The sequence below is a fragment of the Zootermopsis nevadensis genome, unplaced genomic scaffold (genome assembly GCF_977971745.1).
Source record: "Zootermopsis nevadensis isolate Lab colony 2312 unplaced genomic scaffold, Znev_1.0 Znev_ptg000021l, whole genome shotgun sequence".
Lineage (NCBI taxonomy): Eukaryota > Metazoa > Arthropoda > Insecta > Blattodea > Termopsidae > Zootermopsis > Zootermopsis nevadensis.
The window spans coordinates 8551789-8575596 of record NW_028259153.1 but is presented as its reverse complement, the minus strand read 5'-3'; the positions used below and the strand labels follow the sequence as shown (position 1 = coordinate 8575596).

The window sequence follows — 23808 nt, the reverse complement described above, 5'->3', positions numbered from 1 at the left end:
GGATTTACATTCTTGAGTAAAGCAACGTTCGAAAAATACGTTTTGATGATGTAGCCGAAATACCTCAGTCCATATGGTGACTAAAATACAGAGTGAACGACCGGGATTCGATTCCCAGTCAGACACGGGTGAGGTTCGCGGCGGACGAAGTAGCACCGTAGCAGGTTCCCCCCCCCCCCCCCCGGTTCATCGTTTATCCGCGATTATCATTCCACCATTGCTTGACACTCATCTATCCTAGGGCGTGCCACAACTCTGACCAAGTAGCACGTCACTCCCCTCCGTCTTAAGGTAGGAGCTTCATCTCTGTTCACGCACTTGGCTAATCTCGCTCAGAGTAATAGGTGATTATAGTGGACGAACAACTCCGAGCGAGGATGACCGTTATACCACAAATAACACTTGGGAGAGGGAGAAAGGGTGGATGTGACGGAGGGCGGGGGTGGTGAGGTAAGGCGCAAAGTGATACCATACAAGCAGATATAACCCAGTCCTTTCTTGTACGCCATCGGATATGGAATGATTACGTCTACGCTTTACAACTAGCACGTGCTGGTTAAGGTTTGTGCTTGCATTGCCAGCAACCATTCACTTTTGTGCCAAATATGTTCCACCGCATCCTGAAGTAATCGCGATTATTATGAGAGAATTCAAACGGAGTTAATCAGTGAGGTATGCCAACATACATATTTAAATAACAAGACTGCCGCCAAAGGCAAATCTGATACAGCAAAGCAAAATGTTCTATTATAAAAAGTGATTTTATATACAGACCATAAATATTCATTATGCAGCATCCTTTAAATGAGGCAGTTATGCGCTATAACCTATTATAGACGTCGCCGTAGGCTCGCCGGAGAAACCAAATCGCGTTTCGGTCTCTAACGGGTATGTTGCAGTGATGTACGGACCTCAGTAGAATATTTAATAGGTCACACATTCTTCTGTGTTGTATGGCCGACCTGTTGCACGATCCCATCATAATCCGTCATGTGAAGGAAACTAGGGTGGGACGTCATGCCCCAAAACAATACACACAGTTCAAATTAACTGTTTGCGATTCTGTACATCTCACTGGTCTTTAAACCCAATAGCGATAAAATGTGAAAGAATCGTGTTCATCTCCGTAAATGACGGAGTTTGAATCCCGCTTAGAATTCCAGCTATCCTGTCAGAAGTTTTACGATGAATTCCTCAGTACCTCCAAGCAAATGCTAAGCCACGGCCGGTTACTTCCAGGTCCTTTCCACAAGTCGTAGAAACTCACTTCTTCGGCCAACACAGAGCTGTAGGTTAAACAGAATGAAGGCTTCTACATGTCTCTCCGCCTCGTTTAGAAATGTAGGCTAATGAACGCATCGGCTTTAATCGTGAAACTTCTTACGTGGGCCATGAAGAAATGTTAGCTGCCCTTCGTCCGTCGCGATGAACCAGTACTACTAACAATGAGTTATTTCAACAGCTTTCACTGCACATTCCCAAATACAAAATGTCACCGAAGTCCATCAAGAACTTTCAGAGATGAAGCCCATGGACAGATATAAACTACCCATTATGCAAAAAACGCATTAAAACAAGGCCTAATCGCAGGAAGCCTAGCTCACAGTAGCAATCAAACGGGGGTCCTTCAAACTACGAAGATGAGGAGTACAACAAACTCTTGAAGTGAAATGCCGACAAAGGCTAACGGCTTCCTACAAGACAAGAAGTCAGTATCAGACATATTGGTGTCTTAGCTCAACAGACATCTGACATAAATAACTGTAATGGGAAGTACAGAAAGTCATAAAAGTAGATTATGAATTATTTGATTATGACGCCAGCTGCAAGCTTCCACACGCATCACTTCTGGTTTCCGAATAAAAACATTCCAGTGCTTAATTTTTGTCATTAGTGCACAAATCTGTTTCGTCCGATGACGCGACTGTGTACAAGTGACAATAATCCTCATAACAGTTTACGATAAAACGAAATTTTCTATTCAAATTTAAAAGCGTTAAGAATTAATTATGAAAGCATAGGACGCATTCATTTACACTGATAAATAACAAAGCGCAGACATTTATGCCAGAAAAGATCAGTTTTAAATAAGATATCTCTTTGAAGTTTAAACATCTTGAATAAACGCATGCACTGTCTAATGGAGAAGTTTTTGTTCCTGGCTCAAGCTCTTTCTCCAACACGAACATAGGTGCTATTACAACACAAACAAACGAGCTGCAAAGAACAAAAGAAGTACAGCCCGAGAAACAAGACATAAACTCGTGGAGACCAATGTTAATGTAACAGGTTGAAAAAAGATGACAAATCCTGTTTCAAAAGTAACAGATGTAATACTGCTGTGCTGCTAAACACCAAAGTACAGGCAGATTCCTGGAAGCGCTTTATGATTACGGAGAAAACTTGGCATTTTTCTTGAAACACAATCGCATCATGTACGAAAAACCTCTCGACATCGTTGAAACTGTTGCATCATCCACTCATGACTGGTCGGTCCATAGGAAGTAATCCTTAGGCAGCTGTGCTGAAGCGTCTTTCTTGTCACCAGGACACGACGCGTCCTCGGTTTGCGGCTGGAGAAGGCATGCAGCTTACCCGCTAATATACTCACCAAGAAGCCGCGCTTCAGTAACAAGGGGTGATCCTCGAAGCTGCGGGTTGGGCCTGGAGCCAACAACTCCTCACCGCAAAAAAACAACGTGTTACGATACATTAAAAATGGCTATGGTCTACACAATGAAAACAAAAATACGGCTGAACGTATTTAGCTGTAAAATGAAGACGCGATGTGATCGTTTGCGACAGACCTCGGAATGCAGCCGCGTACAGGGCGGACACGCGTGCACGTAATGACCCGGCACAGACACGACAGTCATGGCAAAATTATTTATCTCTATATTTATTTCATTCAGTTCCGTCTTTATCCTTTATTTCAATACTTGTTCCTTGGACCGCTCCTCATTTATCTTCCCTTTAAACAACCTCTTGATTTTTTATTTCTCGTTTCTTGATTTCTACTGTTTTCTTTTTTTATTCATTATATCTTTATTATTTCCTTCTTTCTTGTCCTCTCTTTAACTCCTTGCTTGTTTATTTTATGTCTTATTTATTTCTTTATGGCTTTCTCTTCATTAACTTAATCTTCATTCTTATTCATTTTTCTCATTGTTTCTATGTCTATTTTAATTCTTCTTTCTCTTTTGCATTCTTTTTTCTCTAGAAATTCATCTTATTGTATTTATTTCCTTATTTCTATTTCGTCCCTTCTTCCTACATACACTGTATTCCTTATTTCCATCCTGTACTTCTGTTTTTATTCTTTGCTTATTTTAAATTTCCTGTTACTTTTCTCACATCGGCAACCGCCTTTAATGAAATTAATACACCTAAAGAGAAGTTTCTTGAGTTATTATCAACAAATCTCAGCTGAACATATTACGTAACTTGCAGCAAACGGAGAAAAGATTATGAGCGGTGGGATGGAAAACATCTGGAAAAAGGCGGTAAAAGCACATTTCAACTTGAAACACTGAAACACATTCTAAACCGACATGGAACGAGCGTCCATTTTCTGAGAAACTATCCAGAGTTGGAAAAGCACATCAGAACGGTTGTTCTGAAAATGCGAAATACGTAATTTATGACGGTGAGTAATGAATTGGAAAGGATGTGGAAGGAAGCGTTCGTGGCATAATTGAAGGTATTATCCTGACATTTACCTGGGGGACTTCGAAAATCCAGTCAGGATACCCGGTCTCCGGGAGGACATTTGAAACCAGACCTCCCGAATATCAAGCAGAAGAGCTACCCACTACACTACGACGTTCAGTACAGCCATCAAGCAGCAAAGACAGACAAATGCGAATAACAGTCCTTAGTTTTTCAATCATAATGTTAAGTTTGAGCAGATGTTTTATTGATTAAAATGTTTTCAACGTTCTCAAAGTGCAAAAAACATCAGAGACAAGTGAGCTTCAAAGAACTAACCGACAATGTACATTCGCTTTCTAATGGAAAAATGTTGTGAGTATCCCCCACTGACTCCGATGCTCTTATCTTTGAGTTTTCTGATTAGATAAGCTTGTAAGACCTTCCACGCTAAAGTCAATACTTCACAAGAATTATATCTCCATTCTGCTCTATTTAAGCGTATTCTAAGCTACCTATAAGTGATGAAACTGTTGTAAGTATCGAATGAACTATGACTACCACTGTGAGCAAACTAGAAAACATGGTAGGAACTGACGTACCGGTATTCAAATGGAATAACTTAAAAAAATTATTTGCCTCCTTAAGTCGATATCCCGGTAAAGTTTCTAATCAGATGTATGACAATTACAACTCAGAAACGTCACTTCTGAACTTTATATTCTGTGATGCATTTATACGTATCTGAAGCTTAGGTTAATTAAATCCCATGATTAAAAGAAACAGGTCCAAACAAAACTGCTAAGGCTTAAGGACTAACTAAAGGGGTAGAGTCCTCCTTTAGAAACTAATAGGCACTCGGCTGGCTATGGAAAAGGCAAATCCGAGCATTAAGATTATCTTCTTTAGGTTGTTTACCTGATGATGGAAACATAGCCAGCTGCCGAAACGTTGTGCTGTTTTTTAAAGCCAAGACAAAGGAAATGGTGCAAGAATTTATTTCAGAAAAAACAGTGGCCTATGTTATAGCTACACTAAACAATACATTCGCACAAACTGTGCGTTAAAAGGACACGAAGTGAAATACGACACAAATTATTTTAAATACGGCGCACGTTTAGCGACCTTCGTGAACGTTCCGCCAATTACGTTACCACAGGCTGAACTAAGACATCTGTTGCACGAGAGAGAGAGAGAGAGAGCACTGAATTAAGACGATTCGTGCATAAATTGTTCTCCTTACCGAAATCTGAGTAGTACGCGAGCCTATTTTCCCAGCATTTTTTATAAACTGCCATAAAATTTAAATAAAGTGCTCTCCGTTATAAATTGACGGCACGCGATTCGGTAAGAGAAGGTGAGTATGCCCTCAAGTCTTGAAAGTTAGGGAGCCACTGATATACTTGAAAGAGTAAGGTTTAGAGGTTAGTTATCTTAAATGCTGAATTAGCTCAAGCACATCTACACAGAAACATTGTTTCTATCAGTGGCGAATCATGATCTAGTAGCCAGGACGCGCGGTACGGCAATATTGTTAAAGCGCCCTCTCCAACAAACGCAACACAATACTAAGGCATTTTAATAATAATAATAATAATAATAATAATAAGGAAGCGAAGAAGATTTTGAAATACAAGGACCTTCTCCTTGAAATACAGCGAATGTGGAAAGTGAAAGCAAAAGTAATCCCAATAATTACAGGAGCAACTGGAACTGTCTCCAAGTCACTCATAAAATATTTGGCCAACATTCCGGGCGAACACGACATCGGGGAACTTCAGAAAACTGCTATTATAGGATCTTCATACATCATTCGAAAGACGCTGTCGTAAAATATATAGTCATCCCTCACAATAAAACTATATAATACATGTAACACATATTACAAACAAAATGTATTTCGGAAATAGCTGCTGCACTATGTACCTCAAGGGCAAGGTTTGTCTCGGACACGTAGAAGTAAATACCCTATGAAGTGGTGAATAGATTTAATAATTATAATAATAATATGCCGCTGTTGTGTTACACAGTAAAACATTTATACCCCTCCAATCTTAGTGGTTTGTCGGCGCACTATTAGGCAGACCGGAGCATTCGCCCCTGATTTCTATTCCGGGAGAACCTGAAAACATTATTTCACTAATTAAAGTATAGATAAGCATACAGCCTGTTTGTGGTTCATTTTACACATTGCAACTACAAAGCAACAATACGCCAAAGAAATTATCATGCTCAACATATCAGTGAAAACGTTCGGTACTCTAGAACTTCTTCACAGACATCGTAAGCATAATTATTTCTTGAATCCAGAGGTTAACACTTACTTAAAGCGCACACTTTACAAAACTCCAAAAACGATGGGGGAAAAACAGTAAAATTTTAAGTAATAATATACAGTGCAATTTTGCTTAGAAAAATCTCGAAATTAAAAGGAGGCATAAACGATACTCAAATTAGTTCAGAATATTCCTGTAAGGTTGTAGATTCAAGAGAACTTAAACAATTACATAATAAACAGCCTATGACTAGCTGAGTAAACTGGATTGTACAAAATCTGCTGATATTTTGACACAAAAATTAGTTACTGACTCAGCAAACTTGGAGACGTATAACAGGCCCAAATTTACCGTTTCAAATTACAGAAAATAGATATGGTTCTAACGAGCTGGTCTGCGCATCGACAAGGTTCTCGCTTTGAATAAAATGTCCCATTTCTTCATATACTGATTCCCAATGATGATAACTCCTTTTCGAATCTAGCCCCCTATCGTATAAAACCTACGGGTTCGAACCTCGTAGGTGCCAATGCTAGTCCTCAGTGGAAAGCAGCGCAACCCCGACGAACTGGCACCAACCCAATTATTATACAACAGATTGTTTTTATGGGCGGAACATTGATCGTGGGTTTGAGAGTACAGATGACGCCAGACAGTGAATAACTAACTAACTAACAAACAAACAAACAAACAAACAGACAGACATTCAAAACCTCATACCGACCAAGCTAAGCCCTAATGTTACGGTTCACACCAGACGAAATATTCGGGATTGAAATAACCTACTGTTCCCGGAGGTAATCCCGGTCAGGCCGATCTAAAATATCAAAGCGAAGTTAACCAACAGATAACAGAGATGTGGAGACGTTAAGGACATGTGGCGATATTGCTCAATTAAGAGGGCATTTATTGTAGTCAAATGACTGGCAGAGTACAGCTTAGTATATCGTCAGACATAGTCATGTTTACAAAATTCAGAAGTCAGAGTTCTGTTCACAAATTTGTCACAGAATCCTGTAAATAAAATTCACAAATCAGAATTCTGTTAATAGAACACAGCTCACAAATTACTCACAGACTTCCACCAGTCGTGTACATTTCGTAAAACACATTTTCCAGTTTGATAAACACATATCAGACTTAGAAATTAGTAACAATTCATCAGCGTAGATAAGATTCTGTGTTAATGGCGAACATGAGAAACAACTTTTAATGGCCTAGTTTCAAGCTACATTCTAACCTAATCTAAAATAATTGTGTCCACGACTTAATTTATCATCAGCGCAAATATTCTAAATCAAGTGTTCAGTGGTGATACAAGTGCGCTGTTTCATGTGAAATCAAAGGTTCCACAAACCTTATATAATCACAGCGTTCTTATCGAAACGGAGGGGTGAGGGAATCTCATAGTCATCTCTGCCGTAACTCGCTCCGACACCCGTCGTTTGCAGTAACACGCCAGTCGTCTGAACACCTTCAACCGCAGCTGACCCTGAACCTAAGAGAAAGCTTCTAGCAGGAGGCACCCCCACCATCACCTCAAGCTATCAAACCCCGGACCTGCGCCATTCCATTTCCATCCAACCCAATTTCACTCTACCCAGAGGAAAAAAGAGGCAAGTAGTAGCCGGAGATCAGAACGGAACCACAACAGGTTACTGCCACAGTGACAGAACGTTGTGCCAGTTATGATACAGTATGGTTAAAAAGTCACACAACTCATATTAAAATATTTACTGATTGTCGCAATTCAATACAATTCGACTGCATAAATAAACACAATATCGCTGTGACTAAACAAGAATCCACACAGCTTGTCATTTAACCTGCTCGCGCCAGACCGTCAATTGTCTTTCAACAGTCAAAGTGAAAGGACATCTTTCTGACAAGTGTACTTAAAAAAACATTCATTCACAAATTCACGTTGTCAAACACTATTTTTATTTCTGAGAATTTCACATTCTTCCACTTCCTTCGTAGTTTAGTAATATTGCAAAATGACTTATACACTGAGTTGATATTTAAAGTGGCTCTTTTTGTATTAGACTTCTGTACTATCCGGCATTTTCAATTATCCGACCGTCCTTTGGCCCCGTTTGTGTCGGATAATCGGGACTCAACCACAGTTAACCTAACACAGTAGGCTAGTTCATAAATCTTCATAATCACACTACATGTGTCAAAACGAAAACACGTAAAAGCAAAGTAAAGCCATCCCGTTACCTGCCAATATTGGCACCTACTCATTCTTAACCTCGGCACTAGATAGGGGTGAGTGGTCAGCGCCCAGAAAAAGACCCCGGAGAGAAGGCTGGGTGGGTTCCAGAGCCGGTCTGGACGCAGAGGCTAGAGGAAAAATCCTCTGCCCCCGTCGGAGATCGAACCTCGATCATCCAGCCCGTAGCAGTCGCTATACTGACTTAGATGCACTACTCACGTAAGTAATTCAGATATCAGAGACATATCACAAAGGAAAAGTAAATATCATATCATGACATGACAGCTCCCTTCAATACGTACAGATTGACGCGTGATGGTAATTCCAGGGCACCTGATTCCAAAGGTGTATTATGTTACTTGCCGCATGAGAACCTCAACACCTACATATGCTACCAAACTCTGGGAACAGTTGCACGGTTTCCGCTGAATTACAAAGGCATTTATACAAATTACGTAGATTTCACGGACAAATCTACAGGCTTTATAAACGTAAATGTGATGACTTTCAGAATTCTCAACTAATCTGACACCAGTCATTAAAGTTTAAATTATAAATGTGACGAAACATCGTGTAAAGTGAACTATGAACATTGTTAGCTTCGGTGAAGTCAATACGTATAACTATCGAAATCTCACCATGCTTTTGCATGTGATTGGTGACAATTACTTAAAGGCTATCAAATGAAGTAGCACTTTAAAATTCTGTAGTATCGAAATGAATCGAGGACAGAGTTGTAATATCGAATAAGAGTTGGGGAAAAACATATTACAATCAGTTAGGGTTTCGCTATGCATGGTGAAGAAAACCACTGCTTTACTTGCATTTGCGAGATACATTACAGACATCAATGGGTCTGGTGCGTATGAAGTTTCGTTTTTAATAAACAGCCACAAAGTTTAAAAATGGCCGGACCGCAAGCCGATAAGAAAAAGGTGACTGTGACCTCAGACCTTAAAAAATTGATAATCCCTCGACTAGATCTACCTAACGCACACGACTGATGCTTCAGCAAATAATGTAGGCAGGAGGCAAGCACGGATGTTACAGTTGTTCTTAATCATGAACCAATACTTGTAACGTGAAAAAGTAGCAGGAAGTTCCCGCCACTTGCTGCGTGCAATTACAGAAAGAAGAATTCATTTGTTAGAAGTCCGCCTGCAAGTCTCCCTCATTCCTCAATTGATACGAGGGCCGAAGCAGCAAAGGAAATCAGGACGTCCTATCTCCGACAATGTAGTTAATAGTTCCTGCACGTTTTCCTCTAATTAACTCCTTGTAATAAGGGACGAGTTCTGTGTATCTAGCCATTATAATCGCCATTTCCAATGCAATACACACAGACGCAAATTTAAAATACCCTGTTAGAATGTGTTAAGTGCCGCTTCCCGGAAGTTCTTGGCCGGGGGTAGGGGTGGAAAGTTGTGATACTATGTACTTCCGGGACGGAAGAGTGAGGAACGTGTCCCTTGCCAAACAGGGTGAGATAACAGAGGCAGCATTATCAAAATCGTGACACCCGCCACTCCAATTCTCCAGTAACACATCAGTTCTTGTTCCGGTTCAACAAATCTGTCTTTCAGTAACAAGTGAAAAAGTTTATTCATGTCTGCATACATAATATCACACATTCGAGTTCTGCATTTCTAATACCTCGTTCAGAATGATGGCAACTTGCTTCAGATACAAAATTATTGCTGCAAAGTTAACGAGCGGTACACACACACATTACAGTGTTTTGTATTGAAAAGGTCTCGGGTTCGAAATACGACTAGAAGACCAAATATTCTGGCAGGCTTGAACATAGTTCACTATCGCCTGCATCAAAATCTTTACAGATTCCCCGGTCTCGACCACCTATCTCATCTGGCGCCTTACAAACTCCGCTGTTAGCGGTGTCCTTTTGCAACTAAGGATTAATCTATCATTTCTGAGATGCACTTTAGCATCACAATACTTTTAAGCACCCACGAGCAATGACATTTCAAAAGCAATATATATAAAAGGTGCAAAACACACGGATCGATCAATCATTACAATTACACCTGTACAGTATATCGATAGTACAAGATTAGAATTGAAACCGCAAGAAAGAATACCACAACAATGCATTTCGATGACGTCACTGTACCAAAATCTCATTTAACGTTTAAATGCCTGAAAAACACTGAAGTTGAAATTTACATTACGATACATTTTTAACGCACCGCACGCATCCTTTACATTTCATGGAATTATTTACTGTTTTTATGGCTTCCTACCATCGCGTCATTTCGTTGAAAGCCTGCTAATGCAAATATTACGAAAATACAACAAACCACAAACGTTACAAAAATAATTTGTAAAATAAACGCATACGGAGAGGAGGTTCCAAAATATCAAACATATTTAAATGGTTGTCTTCTGGGACGCTGCAATGTGTAGTCCGGTAGAAGTTCACCGACGTTTCAGAGGTGCTTGCTGCCTCCATTATTCAGGGCGATCGCCCAGACTACACAGAGCAAGATCCGTGAGAATGTGAAATCTTATTCAACAGATCAGATGAAATTCGGTACTGAAAGAATGGGCGTACATGTAGGGATAATTGAAAATGTTAAAGAAACGGGCTGAGAAGTTAAGTGACAAGCCGAGCGCCTATTAGCTCCTCAAGAAGAACTCGCCTATGGAGTTAATTCGGTATTATGACATTACGTTTCAACATATTAACAGTTAATTCAATTACATTCGTTTAATTTATTGATAGAAAATTTTAAAATTTGTCGGTCGATTTCCACTAAGTCCACATGGGTCTAACATCATTATAATCCCTACTTTACATAACCGGATCACCGTTCAAAAATTGACAAGATATAACATTTTATGTCTTGTTTCAGAACTCTCTTCTGATAATTAGCTTTTTTAAAACGTGGAATTTATTACTTATACTAGGGCTCTTGAAAGCACGACCAGCGAGCCAAATGCAGCCCGCGAGTTTGCAAAAAATTCAGAAGTCAAGAAAAGTTCTATTTAGAAAAATGTCTTACGAAACAATTTTAACAAAGCTTTCAAAAACTGCAATGGCGCCTGTCACGCAAGCCAGTATGTAATCTTTTTTAATATACCACGATTTGGTCTCTCTCAATTGATTACGATTCACGACGGGTGCAAAAGTTAGACTGGACATAGCTATAAATTTTCAAGAAAAACAGTAATTTTCCTAATTAATTATACAGCTTTTTAACACGAATACAGCCCAAATTTTCATAGTGGACGACATCTTAAAATCTGTATTATAGTCAGATCAGCCCTTCACGGGCTGTAGAGCCGAGGAGTAAGTAATCAGGCCTGCAAACATGTAATTTATTGGCCACGCGGCCCACTTTCAAACACGTTTACAGAACCTTCACTTACGTTACATCTAATGTTCATTATCACTATCAAAAACTGACATATTTGTCATAAGCAAAACATGGGGGCCAATTTCGGATGCATAATCGTAAAAGAAAACTCATTATTTATATGAATGTAAGTTACACTAATTAATGTACGCCTTTCCAGTACAAAGACGCATCACATTTCTTTACAGCTGTTTTATCGGTCCACCGACAGATATAGTCTATCGTCATGAGATCTGAGAATTTCACAGCGGTAAATATGTAAATAGAATTTTTCAGAAATGTGACGCTGTACAGTCTTGTGTATGATAACCACATAAGAGACTACACGCTTTCATATTTCAAAAAAACCTCGATCCACATCATATAATAATAACTGTTCAACTGTAAAAAGTGCTTCACTAAATCACACAGCTAAAACTCGTACATTGACCCTTTACTCAAAATTGTTTCATTTTCTAGCTGTTCAAAAATTAATTCCGTGCTTGTACAACATTGTTGGTAGTTCGAATTTACGTTTTTTAACAAACAGAACATGTCATTGAAAACTGCCATTCCTCCTTTGATTAAACCTGGCGTTCCATTTATTTTTACCGTCTTTCTATGCGTCGCTGCGTTGAAGTGAGAGTGTTTTTTATTTGGATTAAAAGAACATCAATTTTGCATGAACTAGACCAGGAAGGAATAGCCACATTCAAGTCGTTTTCCCTACAAAGAGTATTTTCTGAACTCGTTGAAAGGATTCGTTAGTGAAGATAAGTAAACTTATGACTACACCGAATCCTCATTGCATAAATTCGATCTAGAGAAGGAGTTTGTCTACAACATTAAAGCGCTCGACACTGTCTCGGCACTGACAACTTTTGATTCTAAATACGTAACCCAACGTACCACAGCCCAGCCCAACTTTTCCTTACCAAACACAGCTCTGTCTCACTGTAGCCTTTCATAACGCAGCCAAACAGAACCAAAGTTTACCATGACTCTGGTTACCTTTCGCTCCATACTTGTCTGGATGACCATGGTTACCAAACATTTCCTAGCCTGAAGATGGCTCTCTTCTGGGTTGTTGCGATATATTGCCCTGATGCTGACGGCAGCAAGGACCTCTGAAACGTCGACAAACTTCTACCAGACTACACAGCGCAACAAACCAGAAGACAGCCATCTTCGGGCGCACCTCCGTGAAAACCTCAAATCCTGCATTGCCTAGCCTGTCCTACTACCAAATTTAATTAAAACCCATTAAGCGATTCGGACAGACGAACATGTCGAAGCCAGTGAGAGCAATGTAGCTACTTAAGTTGAGAACATGAATGAAATTGTAGTGTACCAACTATGAGAACAATTAAGTAAGATAAGGCAGAAATAAATTCGAATTGGATAAATACAACTAATAAGAAAGTGCCCCTAAGTGTCCTCCGCGTTTCCTCAAAAGACTATTAGACTGTAGGAATGTAATACGTCTATTCGAAACGAAGTTGAACCGTAAAGAGGCAGCTTGAATGGAACAAAATAACATCGTCGAATGACATCCTGTTCCGCCAATTTTGTTCTAATGATGGAGGTTCATAACATGGACTATAGGATTTTGCTTGGTACGCCTCCACATCTATTCACTTCAAATGTGTTATTTTCCCTCTATTAGTGAAACGTATAAAATATATTCTTCTAAATATCATCTTTACAATAATCATCTGTAATCACAGCACTTTGAATGAAAGCAGTGCTACTCTGAGAACATCTGCATCCATTCAAAAGCGGACGTAATTAGATGCAAGAAGATCAATATTTCTGTGTCCTATTTCTTCCATTAACGAAATAAAAACTAATAGTCAGGGATCCAAAAATAAATTCGCTAACTATTGGCCCTCCTTGGGCAAGTTTAAGGAGCAAAATACTTGTCTAAAGCATATTATGAGCATGATTTTTTTAAATGCGTTGTACATTCAAGTTGCGTTTCTGAAGTCTTGTTAACAAGAATCAAAATTCTGAACAGACATACTTAAAGTGATTGATTCCCAACCGCATGAAGCAGAGTTCTAGAGAAACTCTAAATGTCACTCAGCCAAACAATTCCCCGCCGTTTATGAAACCAGACGGTTGAGTACCGTGTTCACAGAACCCATCACTGGATGTGAGCCAAACGAATCTAGCCCATACCCTTAGAGCCAAATTTTAAGACCAATCTTAACATTATTCTTTCACTTAAGCATAAATCACTCTTCAGGTTTTCATACACAAAAAAACGGCATGCCTTTGTCATCTCTCCCATGCGTGGTACAGTGAGCCGACTACATCCGGCCCTGATGTTGTGACGGCGAAACGTCGAAAGGGGTGCGCATGCTTGTGGGGAGGTTAGGCCGGTTTAGGAGGGGTACTGATTTGGGCTGACCTCTTCTCGCCACACACGGACTCACTCAGTCTGTAGCTACGGATCCGGTCGGCAACGTCTATCCGGCTGGGCACCCCCTTCGAGGTGACTTGGTTTGTATTTGTGTGTTTTGGGGTTATTCTTGGTCCCTCGGGGTGGTCGAGGCGACTTGGAGAGTTTGCCGAGAGCGAGCCGAGTCGTGGGGCTTCGTTTTGTTATTATGTTTGTCAGTTTCTTTGTTCGTAGTAGGGCAATATATGACCCCGTGTAATGTGCATGTATTACAATTTGTTTTAAGACAGCAAATGGTTTTATTTCCAATTGTACTTTGCTGTGTTTTGAGTACACTCTTTTCACGGGCGTGGGCCAAGTGAACCTACAACATATAGAACTGAACACCTCCTCCCCCTTTCGACTGTTGTTGAAGAGGGGAGAGTGGATCAACAGTATCAGTTTCAATCTCCTCCACCAACCTACTACACGATAACGAGCACAGATTATGAAGTCTTCAATACAAAAGTGTATAGATTATAACTAACTTCAGATTACTTTCCGAAAAGTTGATTTTGTTATCAACTAGTCAAGAAATTCCCCGTCGTTTATGGAACCAGAAGATTCATTACCATGTTCACAAAATCCAGTAACATGTCCCTATCCAGAGACAGGTGAATAAAATTTACACCTCCAACCCAATTTCCGTAAGATACATTTTAATATTATTTTCACATCAACGCCTATGTCTTAAGGCTTACCATCCAAATTTGTATCTGCATTTTTCATCTCCCCCATGCGGGCATTACTAAGTACAAGCAGTAGTAAAAATAACTATAGTCATAGGTCGTGATTATATAATAGTATAGAAAGAAGCGAGCATAATGTATGGAAATGTGCGATCGTGGTACAAAGAAAAAGTTGGTAAAGTCTGTCAACACAGGTTAGTCAATTTGCTGAGATTTAAATCATCTAATGAATGTCTCTCGTATAAAAAACAGAGGAGGCACAGTTGCGGTTACCTCTGAAAAATATGCAACATTTTTTGTGATATTTTTTTTATAAAACATAACCCAACATGGCAACTCATAAATCATTATAACTCGATATGGAAAGTTTCGCGGCATACCACCGCTGGTGTAAGAACCTGGAAGGTTTTGGAACACAGCACTAATTGTGAGCGACCTTATAACACTGCTCAATCAATGGTATGAGTCCTTTGATCAGCTGATACTTCCTCATTTGGTTAAGAATTTCTCCAATATTTTTTTTAGTCCGAAGTCCTATCATCGCATAAACAGATTGTGGATCAAGAATCTCGGGAGAAAAGGGGTAGAAGACCATTATAAAGAATTTTCCATCTTTTAACTGCAAAGAAGTCTTGCTCTTGGAGTGAGGCCAATGACCAATCGCTTCAGTAGAGAACGACATCAGTTAAACAAGAATAGTCCTTCTGGCAAGCAAGTAGAAGGAGATATACACAAATGAATCAGCACCAATTCCACTGACCTAAAAATAAACCTAGCAGGTTTTATAAATATTCATTTACAACAGAAGAGACAAAAAATATAAATGGGGCTCCCTGTTATGTAAAACCAGTTCTTAATGCTAACATTTTAAAGTTGCTATTATGTTTATTCCATGGTTCCTTCTTGTGAAAGAAACTGTTACGACATCCAATCTACATAAATCTGCAGGACCACCTGCATCCATCGCGTCTTCTAATCAAACGCCCTAAAACAAAAACCTACGAGGTTCTGTCCAGTAAACTAAAACCGGTATTTGTGGTCCAGCAATATAATTCCTTGCTCATACAGTCAAGGAGTGACCAAAACACTGGGGCGAAAATACCAATCAAAATAATGCACACGACAAAATCAAAAGCATCTTCAATTCGTGACTTTTTATTCATTACCGAACCCTTTTATCTTCTTCCAACCCATCTGAATAACCGAATATTAAAATTCCTTGTACTGCTTTGCATGTATTAAATCCGCCTTGCTCGATAGGTCCCACTTTGGCCACCAGATCACAGCGCCTCAGCGCGTACCTCATGAATTTCCTTGTCCGTCATTTTGTTATCACCGCTTGTAGCATATTTAAAAGTACGATTCTGAGGTCGTGCAGAATGACACAACCTCCACACCAAATTTCATCCAAATCCGCCCAGCGGTCTCGAGTTGAATTGACTATAGAGACGGGCGGAGAGACAAAACCAGCATATAATGCGTAAATAACGCATAAAAGCAGTTACCGACAGTCGACACAGGTGGTATTCTAGCTTCAGGATTAAGCAGAGGGGCCAACACAACAATAGTATGTTACGAAATGTTACACAGGGCCTCGACATACTTACGTTAATATTTCTTTACACTGCAAGTAGAAAAACGCGTACATGAAACTTAAAAAGCGAATCATCAAATCTGTTCTGTTGTCTGCATGATTAGATAATGGTGACCCAGCATTGTCATGATACATTCTTAAGACAATGCCGATTTAAGGTGATTTAAAAATTAAAAATCTAAAATTTAAAGTTTGGGAAACTGGCGCTGTTTCAGCCTTCAAAAAAGAAACTTACTCTGCAAGACCTGTTAGATAAACTAGTTTTTATCAATGGGAATACAAGCAGTCAGTAATGTGAACTTACACGGAGCTAAAGGTCACTTCTTCATGGGAGACTAGGGCTGATGTAATCAGTTTACAACAAACTTTTGACAAGTCTGACTTCTGACCAAATAGATTGACAGAATAATTTGCCAGAAAAACAAGACAGATCACGAATCTAAATGTCAATTAGATATAACAACAGAACAGAACCAAAAAATAATAATCATTTGGGAGTTTAATTATTTTAGTTTTCAAAAAACACTGCATAATGTCCTACCAAATTATCAAAACAGGCTAGCGGTTGAATAAACGGATGTGACCCATTTGTCATACGCTTCGCTGCACAACTAACTGTATCATTACTACCACCGCATCACAAGTTCCAAACAACGAACTGGGATTCAATTCAGGTGATCAGCGTGTAAAAAGGTAGTCAAACGATGGGAAATAACAGTTCATTATAGCGATAACTTCCAAGACACAGAAAAGTTTAGAATAGGTGGAAAGATTTATGGATGAGTTATGTTAATTACGTGTGTTCTGCGCAACTATCAATTGTATAGTGCTGAGGTTAAGAAAAATATCAATCAGAGCATCTCTGTCAACCGAAAAGTCAGCACTAATAAAACTACATCTGAAATGAGCTTCAGCATAGGAAAACGACAGAATGGCTTACGGTCCAATCGAGAATATTTTATCCAGATGAAATCAGGAAACGTTTTCGGCCAAATGCGTTGGAAAGCAAAGACAAAGAAATAACTATAGCAAATATGATAAGTACAGTGTAATTTTTTGTCAAAACTTACAGGCCCAACCCGAATGCCTTTGACATGTCTATAAAGCGACCCAAAACTCGAAGGAAGACGAACCACATAACAGTACCATTATGAATCACAGAAATCTCGGAGTCTTCCAAGACACAGTACATAACACAACGTGTAATTAACATTTAAATAATACATAAATTAATACAGCAGTTAATAATACGTTTTTTAAGTAGACGTTTCCTAAAAATCAGATGTTTAAAAGTTACACACCATAACATTTAAATATGTGTAATCCTTTTTAAAAATGTGTTTACAAATCAGGACTTAGGAATAAAAAACCACAAAACTTTTAACAAGAGAATATCAGAAAGTCATGTATACTGATGTAGGCATATAACAAGTTCTCCGACTACAACCTATCAGAACACGCGTGTTGTAAACTACCTTAATCAATCACTGCCCAATGAACTGCTGTCACTTAGGCCAGCTTTCGTGGTTATCAAGATTCATTCTTTGGTAATTCCTATTTACCGATGTAATCAAAGATTTGGTTCGCCAGGAAAACTTTCGCAAGCACCGGGACTCACCTGAAACAAAAGGAAATACGTGTTAAATAAAGCAACGATGTTTAGCTCAATAGCACAGGGAACACTTTAAAAAGCTGGCGTCCCCTCAGTTGGTCAAGAAATTCCCTGCTTTTAAAGAACATGAAGGTTTTTTACAGTATACACAAAAACTCATTGGACACTATCCTGAAACAGTTCGATCGACTTCAGAACTTCACACCAAGTTTATCTACGATCGAGTACATTCTTATCCTCCCATTCAAGCGAAGGTCTCACAAGTGGGCTTTGCCTTTATGGTATTCCAACCACAATCCTGTAACGCCCAACTTATCACCGACTTAATTAGCGAAACAATCTCAGGTAAAGAGCAAAAATTACTCTTTCTAATTACATATCTGATGAGTTTTTCATGGCAGTGAAGAAATGTGGTCTTCTGGGTTAATACCCAGTGGTCTTTTAGGTTGCTAATTACGTTCCTCCAAAACGATGGTAACTATCTAGATACAGAAGTTGACACGGCGTCACAAACCACCAAAATACCACAATCTTCATCCTCAATATGCAAAATTTCTCTAACTTCTCGCTGATTGACGTAAACAGTAAATCGGTCCTATCAATGGAACAAGGCTACTTAATATTGAATGTTATTGTGCGTAATTAGCACCAAGTGCCTTAAATAAACATAAAAAGGGCTGTGAGTCTCTCTGCCAATCCGCATGATTCAACTGGACGGATTGGGATAAAATTTTTGTATCGCCATTCGGTACCACCATAAAATCGTAGATACAAATTTCCAACAATCAGTAATACCAATATGGCGGACGAACAAACTTGTGCAGTGGATCGACACGAACGTACAAAATGTACAGTTATACATCTTCAGAAAATGCAAAACTCATATAGTAACGAGTAAAAAATCTAGTTCTCATCGGCATAACTCATTTCCACAACAGTCATTCTAAGATCCTCTCGCGGTCTTTATAATGATTGTTTTCCGTGAGTTTTCCGCCATCATTGTGTGCATGACCTTGAACGAATATATCGCTGAACACTGTCCACTGTCTAAGGTAGTGGTATTCAACCTTTTTTGTTCGCGTACCTCCAGATATAATTTATCTTCAACTTTGTACCCTCAAAGTTGTTGGTGTATAATTCAAGTTATACGTAGTATATAATCTACATCTAAAATAAATTAAATAAATTACATTACTGATTATTCAGTGTTTATCATAAAATAATATATTTTTTTTAAATTTTACCCCCTAAGATGTCTTCGCGTACCCCAGGTTGAATACCACTGCTCTAAGCGTATATTTGATGTCCACACGTTCAGGGAGGTATATGCAACACAATATTCTTCTTAACTAACCAACCATTGTCATATAAATCACCTACATTTGTTTTCTTAAGTTCAGTCCACCACAAACGCCTATGTTGCACGATTTTGCTGTGACCAATTTGGTGACGGCTGCTCTACTCTAACGCCACGCGAACCAGCCGAGTCCAGCAGCTGCCTAGGTACGCCAATGGGTTAGCGACATTCATTTGAATAAACAACCGGAGACGACCACAGGGACAAGTCATTACGAAAGGCTTACAGGTTAGTCACACATCCCGCTTTAACAGGGGGATCTCGGATTAAAATTCAACAGAAGCCCGGATTATGTCTGTATTTTTCTGCTGTTTTATCCTGCGTAAACACCTTCAGATGGGTCAATTTCCCGTCCACGAAATCTTACAAAATATCTCAACACAGGAATCAGAATTTCATAATCAATTCGGTTTGGTAACAGACCAAAGACCTAATTACTCAAAGCTGAAAAAATGACTGCTTTTGACCGTCAGATAATAAAACGTAACGGACCAACCAGTTCACGTTAACATGTAACATGTTGTGGCTGTCAGAACTTCGACAAGTGACGTCACTCTCAGGAACAGGTTCTTATGTTTCAGAGGCAGGGTCGTCCAAGCGAACAAAAGTGCGCTCCAAGCTCAGGACCGCTCAGAGATCCTTACCAGGCGCTCCTCACATACATACACACACACGCCTTTTGTGTGCAACATACGTATATCCACCCATACCACAGATTCTCAGCCTCTGAAGACCTAGGGCCACACTGATTCTGCCATGTCGCGGGTCGCCAACAATTAGTAACAGTTCATAACAATTCGTTAAAACAAACTATCATAAACAAGCACAAAACAAATATTGCTCAATAATTCCCTTCAACATTTTTTGGGGCAGTATTATAAAAAAGTCGCTGGGACCGTGTGTTCGAGTCCCACTCAAGGCATGGATGTTTGTCCGCGTCTTGCTGTGTTTGTACAGGTAGAGGCCTTGCCATGGGCTGATCACTCATCCAAAGGAGTCCTACCGAATGTCCAAATAGATCAAATAAATAAATAAAAATCTCGACACCTACGGGTAAAAGAGGATAAATATTAAGTAAGTAAAGCAAATTATAAAAAAGTATGCGCCTCACAAAATACATCAACCGTCTGATAATTCTTAATCCACACAATACGTAATTAAATATCTTAAATAAATCTCACATAGATATTACCAGTCCCACGGTCATTTAAAATTCATCTCTAATTCCAAGCAACACTCGTACGTAGAGAATCTCTGTCCAAGTTCCCGTTACATTGAAACTGCAGGACAATTATTTTAATGAACTGACTGTCTGTAGGGTTTTATTGTTTCCTTCACGTCTATGCGGGAACTCCTACTACCAAAGGCACGTGGCTTCATGCACGTATCCATTAAAGGCTTAGGTGTAAAATGGATCTAAAGAGCTGATATATCACACTGCCTACTTCAAGTCTGTATTAAAGTGCATTTGTTGCTACCCCACTGAAGAGACTGCAATGAGGTTATGGAGGATCAAATGTCAAGCACTGAAGGCCATTCGCTCTGTTGTCTCTATTATTTTAACCTCGTGAGTGTTCTACCTATCTTAAGCAGTTGCGGGATGATCCTCAAACCTTACACAAACAAGTTTCATGAGTGTAGGAACTATTCACTTACTTTATATCTAATTCTCAGTTTACTTAACAACGGTCCTTCAACTGTACAGATTATACTGGGTGAATGGGGTATAAAGAATGCCATGAATGGTAAGGATTTGAAAGAAGGCGGTACTTACCTATTTCAATTATTCAAAAACAGGCGAACGGGCTCAGGAAGCTCAAGAATAACCTCTAGACCAGGGGTGGCCAACCCATATGATCTTTCGGGCCACTTTGGAAATGCATCATAACTCCGCGGGCCACATATAAAATTATATATCCCCATATTAGATTTAGATACACTATAGACATTTTTTTGGAGTGAAAAATTGAAACATAATGAGTTATTATTATTGTGTTTACTATTATTCTTACATGTAAACATAGATAATATAATAGTAATGATACTAAGCGTACATTGTAAAGAAATATATAGCACTAAAAATTAAATATAAAAAATATATAAATATGAATGAAATAAAAATAATGAAATCATTAAAAAATATTTATTTTACTAGTGCGATATTTGTTTCTCCACTCTTTCACTTAGCTTTTGCAAATCGATCTCAATTTGGGTATTTGCACATCGTAATTGGTGTTGCAGGTTAGCGTCCGTTATGTTTGAGCGTGTTTTGTGTTTGGTCAATTTCATTTTCGAAAAAAACGATTCGCAGGTGTAAGTTGAACCAAAACTCATAACTGTAAACTCATGAATAAAACAGGCAATATCTGTCATATATTCGCAAGAATATTATTTTAAAATCAAAGTTAATTTTTTCTCATAATTTCGACAGATAATTTTTGAATATATGGATGCACAAATAATGTATTTTTTTAATACAATGGTTTTCACTACTTTGGCCATTATAAAATAAATATATTTTGTAAAAGTGTGATGAATCTCGCGGGCCGGAAAAATGTTCAAGGCGGGCCACATGCGGCCCGCGGGTTGGCCACCCCTGCTCTAGACAGCTGGTTACCCGACGGAGATTCAATCCAGATACATCCCCAATATACCCACTATTCCACAGCGTTACCTGGACTTGTTCGGTGAAAAATAAAGTAAATAAATTATTTTTGCACAGAGCTGATCAAATTCATATGACAGTGGTTCTTAATCTTCACCACTTCAGCAACGCCTTCCCTGAGAAATTAATACTCCGCTAAATTATAATTTATTCTACGAATTTCTACCTGGGGTGATTCTCCAACCCTACGCTGCTGTGTCTTTAATCGTCACTTCACAAATTACCTCTCTACAGAAAGTAAAGGAACTCATCGCTGTGATTTGCTTGTAAATTTCTTTTAAATAATAGAATATTAGCGTATAAAACCCTCAACTACATTTTCTGGTGGTCTCTGAAACGTCGAATATCATCTTCTGGATTGGGAGAAAATGCACTCCTCGGGAACGTTGGTAACTACCCACAAGACTGAACGGCGTCATAACCCTGAAATCACGATCAAAATTTTCACCACCGTGAGAACCTCAGATCTGTCAACCCTGAGAAAGACTTCGCCAAAACTTCGCTTGAGCTCTGGCGACCACATTTTGGTAACCACTGCTGTGTATCAACGAACCTCGAGGCACCGGATTTCTAGTTGCGATTCTCATATTTCAAGAGCACATTTACTCAACAGTTACCACATGCGATAGAAAAAAGCACATGCTTATGAAATCTTAAATGGTATGTCGTAAACAACTTTTAATATTTGAAGAAAACAATTCAACAACCCTTTACGGGTCCCCAACGTTTCAGTTGGCTTGATCTATGGACATTCGGTAGGACTCCTTGGACGAGGGATCGGCCCGTCGCAAGGCCTCTACCTGTACACAGGACAGCACAACACAGAAAAACATCCATGGCTTGAGTGGGATTCGAACCCACGGTCCCTGCGACCGCGCGGCCATTGCGGACCCCATGACGAAATTCAATACCGACAATTCAGTAGAGCTAAGTAAACAGGAAAACCTCAGAATAGAAGTATCACGCATTTCGGCAAAACCAACGCGACCAATGGGTGGAGGAAATAGCTGTGCGATATGATTATGATTTAAATGCCAACAATTTAAGAGGGACTTAGTTCATTTTACCCCCAAGCTTTGCGGCTGCTTCCTACTTCATTCGTGCCCCCTCGTGGAGTAAGTCACGCAGCTCCGGGCCTATATCTCACGGAAATGCCACATGAATCCGTTAGTTCGCCCGTCAGTTAAGTAAGCACCTGCTTTGCTGACTTATTCATTCATGACACTGATATGGAACACTCCGGATTTGTGAACTACTGTCCTTGGCAAAACTCTCAGCGGTCTTAACCACGCATGCAGGCAGAAAAGCCTCCACAGTAAACCTATTAAATATTTTTCGATAATGCACTATGCACACTCACTGAACATTTTATAATACCAGGTGATTCAAAAAGGACTTTACAACTTTGAAAGTGTATAGAAATTTAATCAGAAAGCTTACAAAATCGGTTGAGGTGTCATTTTGTAGCAAAACAAATCAAGTTTGACTCACGTTGTGCTGTAGTACCGAATTCCGTCACCGCGAGCGCAAGCGGCAGTGCATTTGAAAATGGCTACTTTCACAGGTGCGGAGTGCGCTCGCTGTGTGCTGTGGTTTGAAGAAACGAAATCTGCGACAATGGTTCAACGAAATTTTCGCACCCAGTATGGCAAGGATCCTCCCAGTAGACCTACAATTTACTTTTGGCACAAGAATTTTGTTGAGACTGGTTGTTCTCTTCGCCGTGACAAATCTCCAGGTCGCCCGCGTGTTTCTAGTGCTATTGTGGAACACGTTCGTGACAGCCCAAAGGTGAATGTGTTTTGTGCCCTTAGCAAAGTTAAAGTGTACGGCCCGTTCTTTTTCCATGAGAGAACCATCAACGGTATCGTGTATCTAGATATGCTCGAAAATTTTCTCATACCACAGTTAGACGAAGATGACCAAAAAGGACGCATTCACTTCCAGCAA

The 23808-nt window shown here is 39.4% G+C and overlaps 1 protein-coding gene and 1 long non-coding RNA gene across 2 annotated transcripts in view; one reads left to right on the top strand and one right to left on the bottom strand.

Moving 5' to 3' along the window:
- The window catches only part of tai (basic helix-loop-helix family member taiman), a 443569-nt gene that overhangs the window by 377757 nt on the left and 42004 nt on the right, over nucleotides 1-23808 (bottom strand). The window lies entirely within an intron of this gene.
- LOC110834397 (uncharacterized) lies at nucleotides 13761-21514 on the top strand. Its single transcript, XR_002544575.2, has 3 exons — nucleotides 13761-13995; nucleotides 19232-19421; nucleotides 19775-21514. It is a non-coding gene; the product is annotated as an uncharacterized LOC110834397 (long non-coding RNA).